This window comes from Xenopus tropicalis, chromosome 4 (genome assembly GCF_000004195.4).
Source record: "Xenopus tropicalis strain Nigerian chromosome 4, UCB_Xtro_10.0, whole genome shotgun sequence".
NCBI classification, from domain to species: domain Eukaryota; kingdom Metazoa; phylum Chordata; class Amphibia; order Anura; family Pipidae; genus Xenopus; species Xenopus tropicalis.
In genome coordinates, this window is record NC_030680.2 from 11,770,897 (window position 1) to 11,777,085 (window position 6,189).

Consider the following 6,189-nt stretch of genomic DNA (forward strand, 5'->3'; position numbering starts at 1 on the left):
AGTGCTATTCATAGCCTTGCTATATACAGGTATAGGACCCGTTATCCAGAATGCTCGGGACCTGAGGCTTTCCGGATAAGGAGTCTTTCCGTAATTGGGATCTCCACACCTTAAGTCTACTAAAAAGTTATTTAATAAAACCCAATAGGGCTGTTCTGCCCCAATAAGGGGTAATTATATCTTAGTTGGGATCAAGTACAGGTACTGTTTTATTATTACAGAGAAAAGGGAATCATTTAACCATTAAATAAACCCAATAGGGCTGTTCTGCCCCAATAAGGGGTAATTATATCTTAGTTGGGATCAAGTACAGGTACTGTTTTATTATTACAGAGAAAAGGGAATCATTTAACCATTAAATAAACCCAATAGGGCTGTTCTGCCCCCAATAAGGGGTAATTATTTCTTAGTTGGGATAAAGTACAGGTACTGTTTCTTTCTGGATAACGGGTTTTCGTATAAGGGATCCTATACATATATATATATATTATTGTAGGGAGACCAGATCACTTGAAAGTTCAGGGACACGTCTAATAAATACATGTTGCAGGGCAGCACTGATTGCGGTTTCAGACGTGAATTCCCAAGGGATCTGCTCGCCCTATTGTATTGCTGAATTCATTCTACTTTGCCCATTTGCTCATTTCTTTTGATAATAAACCTTTTATTCTTTACTAGAAACGACGGAATAAACCGCGAGCGAATTCGTTGCGGTAAGCAGAGAATAACCAATTCACTCAGTATAAAAATCCCACGTTACTGACTATTTGCCCTATTTGAGCCATTGCATTTACAATCTGTTTGCCTTTTTCTCATTTATTTTTGTAATAAAACGTGTTTTTATTCTTCCTAGATTGAAAAAGATGAAGCCGATGTGGTCGTCGTGGTAAGCAGGGAGGAACTGGTTAACACAATATAATGATCACACTTTGCTCACTATTGTGCTTTTCCAGCCATTTCATTTACTTTTATTTGTACCATTTTTGCTCGTTTATTCTTGTAATAAAACATGATTTTATCCTTCCTAGAACCACCAAGACGAACCCGCCGGCGACATCATTGTGGTAAGCAGCAATTTGGCCAAATGTAAAAAAAACACAACTTTCCGGGGTTATTTGTGGTTATTGAAACCTTATTATTTACTGACCTATAGATTTATATGTGACTTTGTCACAGGCCCTTAATAACGCTGAGAATTTACTGGTATATTCACTACGACCCATTCCCCCATCATTCTACTTTCCCACTTTTATATCTAAATCTACAAAATCATTCATTACCACAAACCATATCTGGGCACATTCTATAACATATCAATATAATATAATAGATTATTATTGGCTGAAACCCTTTTCAATATGTTTGGTTCCCTGGCAAGAACAGCCCCTTCCCCTTTGAATTGATATCAGAATAAATTCATGTACAGACTGCATTTATTTATACACATGAATGATATCTTCTCAAAAGCACTTTTTCCCCCAGTACTAAACACATCGTTAGTCATTTTGTGCCTTATATAGATCTTGATAGATGATAGGGCCGTTAATTCTATAAAATAACATCACTTTGTTTATCTCATTCCCAGGCTCTTCCGGAGACCACCACCTGCCTGGTAAGCAGAAAAGGAGTTGACACCCTACATTATTGTTTGTTTTTATGAATCGCACCTTTTTAGACCTAAAAATAGAGTATTTTACTAATTACACAATATTTCTGTAATTTACCAAGTGTAAAAACCCTAATAGAAAATGACGCAATCTAAAAGCTGTCAGTGGGAGCCCGCGCTGGGCAAATTGTAGCCTTTATTGAATATTTGGCTCAAGGGGTTTCCATGATTTGTATTGTTTGTAAGCACATGGAAATTCTTGTGAAAATGAGGTTTGAAGTTTTTGGTGAAAAATCCAGAAATGTGTGAATCTGATTTATTTTCCTCTCTTAATCAGGTTCCGTCGGTTGGATGTGGCATTGACATCTGCCCAGAGCCGCCGACCCCTGAGACCAACATCTGCCAGGTAAGTAGTAGAGGAACTATTTTATTTGCTGAAACTGAGTTAATTAATGATAATGAGCTACAGAACTATAGTAAGTTGATCCCATAACTAATCGTATCGCTCTTCATCAGGAGGAACCAGAGCAGATTGCTGAGCCTGGCGAGGAGATTGAGGTAAGCATAAAGGTGCCCATACACTATAAGATCCGCTCCCTTGGCGATGTCCCCAAGCAAGTGGATCTTCACCCGGTATCCCCACCCACGGGTGGGCGATATCGGGTAGCAAGAAACTTAAAAAAAAAATAATCCGATCGTTTGGCCCTGGGGCCAAACGATCAGATTACATTTGTGGTTATGGGGCAGTCGGTTCGGGGACCGCATCAACGAGCCGATACGGTCCCCGATCCGACTGGATTTTCTAACCTGGCCAAACGAGATCGGGCCAATTTCAGGCCAGATATCGGTCAGGCAGGCCGCTCTGTTCTGCCCATACACGGGCCGATTAGCTGCCGAATCGGTCCAAGGGACCCATATCGGCAGCTATAGTTGGCCCGTGTATGGGGACCTTTAGACTAATAGAGAGGGATAAATACAAATCAAAGTCCCTTATCAGCCAATCGGCTTATTTACAACAGAAATCATACAACCTCGCTCATCTCTTTCATTTCCCTTTCTTACCCAGGAGCGCCCAGAAACACCCGGGGCTCAGACTCGCCAGGTAAGAAGGAATAATTGTTTCTGCTCTCTTACACTTTAGCAGCCATATTAATGTCATTCCTACCGTGTCCCTTTGTCATATTTATACCCTGTCTTAGAATCCTCATTACTACATTGAATTGATCTGATCTGGGCCTTTTCTATTTCTTAACCAGGAGGAACCAGCAGACAATCCCACTGACAATAACACCTGTCAGGTAAGTAAAGGGAAGGGAGACATATTGTGAAAATGGCGCCACTCAGTATTGTATTACTTTCCTTTATACAAGTTTTATCTCAGAATGATTTATGGGGCTAAATTAATACAATATTATTCTTTCTTTCCCCCAAAACTAGGAGGGAGCAGGCGACGCTCTGCCGCAGGTAAGCAGCAATGGGCACAATATGTTACGTTTATATGTTGTGTTGCGCTGCAATAAGGAGTTTAACTGAACTGAGTTTAATCCCCTTTTTCTGTATTCCCATTAGGACTGTCAGGAGCCTGAAAAGAGCAATTGCGACGTAAGCAGAAAAAATACCTTTTACAAACTTTGCGTTCAGTTGCGCTGTGAAATAGTTGTTTCTGATCTTCTTTCTTTTTTATCCAGGAAGAACACCATCATTCGTCGTCATTCCCCTTCCACCATTGCTATCACTGCAAGGTAAGCAGAAAATAATCAATGAACGGAAAAGTGCAATTAAAGACATTGTAAAGATTTGTTTTATCATATTCTGTACTGATCTGAGTTTTCTTATCTTAACCAGGAGAATCGAAGGGGCATGCCTCCGTGTCAGCCCATCAGACTCTTTGGGGTAAGCAGCAAAGACAATTATATTACAATTTCAATCCCGGCATCAGATCGCCCTACAGAACATTCACTTTAGCATCTTCTCTAGGGAACTGAGTTAATGTAGTTCTGTGGGGCTGAATTAATGGGAATAGTTTTATAGGTTGGGTTAGACTGCAAAACGCAGACTGTCGTCTAAAGATTGTAACTGACTTTATTTTTAATCCCCTTTTCCTGTCTTTTCAACAGCCAACATCATCGGAGGAATCCAGTGACAGTGACCATTCCTGTCACTGTGAGGTAAGCAGAAAATAATCAATGAACGGATGAAAGTGCAATTAATGAAATGTTAAAGATTTGTTTTATCATATTCTGTACTGATCGGAGTTGATCTCATAAAATAATGTTTTCTTATCTTAACCAGGAGAACCGAAGGGACATGCCCCCATTCGAGCCCTATTTTGATTCTGGGGAGTCATCAGGGGAGAGCAGTGACAGTGTAAGCAGAAAAAGAAAACTGTTACAAACTTTGTATTCATTTGCCCTGTGAAATATTCATTTTTCATCTTCTCTCTTTTATAACCAGGATGAACAACTGAGCGAGGAGGGAGCCCCCTCCGAGCTAATCTGGATGAGCTCTCTGAGCTCACTGTTCTTTGTGTGAGGTAGGGATAATATTACCTACTGTACCCATTATATATATTACTGGCTCATTTGTTGGGGAATTGGTTAGTTCTTCTACATTGAATAAACTCACATATCAAATTCTCTTCTTATTTATTAATATGGAAAACTCTTTCACATAAAAAAACTCAAATACCTCGAATTAACTAATTTGTAAAAAATATGGCACGACTTTGCCCAGGGCAACTCCCATTTACTTCTATATAAACTCACTCGCATTTAGATGGTGAAGTTTTACATTGGAGTTTTAAGGTTTTTTGCACTTAATAACAGACATTTGAGTTTTCGAAGCATAATTCCAATTTGAGGTTCTTTGAGCGCAAAATATCTTAAATTGTGAAAAAAAAATCAAACTCGAACTATTTATAAATTCCCCATATATGTGAGAACCCGACTAAAATGTTACCTAAGATAATGGTACCCCAACAATGAATTATTCCTTGTCCTTTATATATTTATTTCAACATTTTATCTAATACACTGAATTCATATGATAAATCCTTTTTCTCTTCCTCAGGTGGCGCAAAAACATCTGCCGAGTTGTAACACCTGCTCTATCTAGTAGAATTAGGTCTGAAGCAACTGGACTTTTCCCAGTTCATCTTGGAAACGTTTCCCCAACACATCCGCGCGGCTTCTTCAGTTCAGATGGCAGGTAGGGAATTCCCCGGCACTTGAACCCTTGAGGGTAGTACACTCACAGACATCCAATCACAATGGTTCTATTGAACGTATTCAGTTAGGGGTTGGCTGAAACTGACAGGGGTAAGAAGGTGAGATCCAGTCACAGTGGTACCATGATTCTTATTGATGAGGGTGTTAATCCTTCAAAGTACATGCCTGGAGGTGTGAAATGCTGTGAAACCGCCGGGGTAAGGGTGTCAAAGCGCCATTGTATGTTGGTGACAAACAGAGTGAGGAAACGGCTGAAACAAGGCACCACCCTTCACAGCAGAACAAAGATAAATCCAGAACAAGTTTGTTCCTTACTGGGCCTGTGTCTCAATACCACCTACTTCAAGCACAATTGGAGTTTTCTATGGACAAAAACATGGTGGTGTTATGGGTTTGCCGGTGTCTCCAGTTCTACTGAACTGGTTCATGGAAAAAGTGGAAAAGAAAGCCCTGGGCACCTTCAAGGAACTGAAAGAGCAGTACTTGCTTTTTGATTCCCACCGCCCTTTGGAATATAAAACTTGGCGTTATTAGGACTTGACACTATTGGGCTGATACAGCAGAACAAAAGCTGAATCCAGAACAAGTTTGTTCCTTACTGGGCCTGTGTCTCAATACCACCTACTTCAAAGCACAATGGAGTTTTCTATGGACAAAAACATGGTGGTGTTATGGGTTTGCCTGTGTCTCCAGTTCTACTGAACTGGTTCATGGAAAAAGTGGAAAAGAAAGCCCTGGGCACCTTCAAGGGAACTGAAAGAGCAGTACTTGCTTTTTGATTCCCACCGCCCTTTGGAACATAAAACTTGGCGTTATTAGGACTTGACACTATTGGGCTGATACAGCAGAACAAAGCTGAATCCAGAACAAGTTTGTTCCTTACTGGGCCTGTGTCTCAATACCACCTACTTTCAAGCACAATGGAGTTTCTATGGACAAAAACATGGTGGTGTTATGGGTTTGCCGGTGTCTCCAGTTCTACTGAACTGGTTCATGGAAAAAGTGGGAAAAGAAAGCCCTGGGCACCTTCAAGGGAACTGAAAGAGCAGTACTTGCTTTTTGATTCCCACTGCCCTTTGGAACATACAACTTGGCGTTATTAGGACTTGACACTATTGGGCTGATACAGCAGAACAAAGCTGAATCCAGAACAAGTTTGTTCCTTACTGGGCCTGTGTCTCAATACCACCTACTTCAAGCACAATGGAGTTTTCTATGGACAAAAACATGGTGGTGTTATGGGTTTGCCTGTGTCTTCAGTTCTACTGAACTGTTACATGGAAAAAGTGGAAAAGAAAGCCCTGGGCACCTTCAAGGGAACTGAAAGAGCAGTACTTGCTGTTTGATTCCCACCGC

The 6,189-nt window shown here is 40.6% G+C and overlaps 1 long non-coding RNA gene across 1 annotated transcript; it reads left to right on the top strand.

Moving 5' to 3' along the window:
- The first annotated feature begins 3,931 nt into the window (after positions 1 to 3,931).
- Positions 3,932 to 4,698, top strand: LOC116410247. The gene is made up of 3 exons (XR_004222201.1): positions 3,932 to 3,973; positions 4,061 to 4,139; positions 4,676 to 4,698. It is a non-coding gene; the product is annotated as an uncharacterized LOC116410247 (long non-coding RNA).
- The last annotated feature ends 1,491 nt before the right edge of the window (positions 4,699 to 6,189 follow it).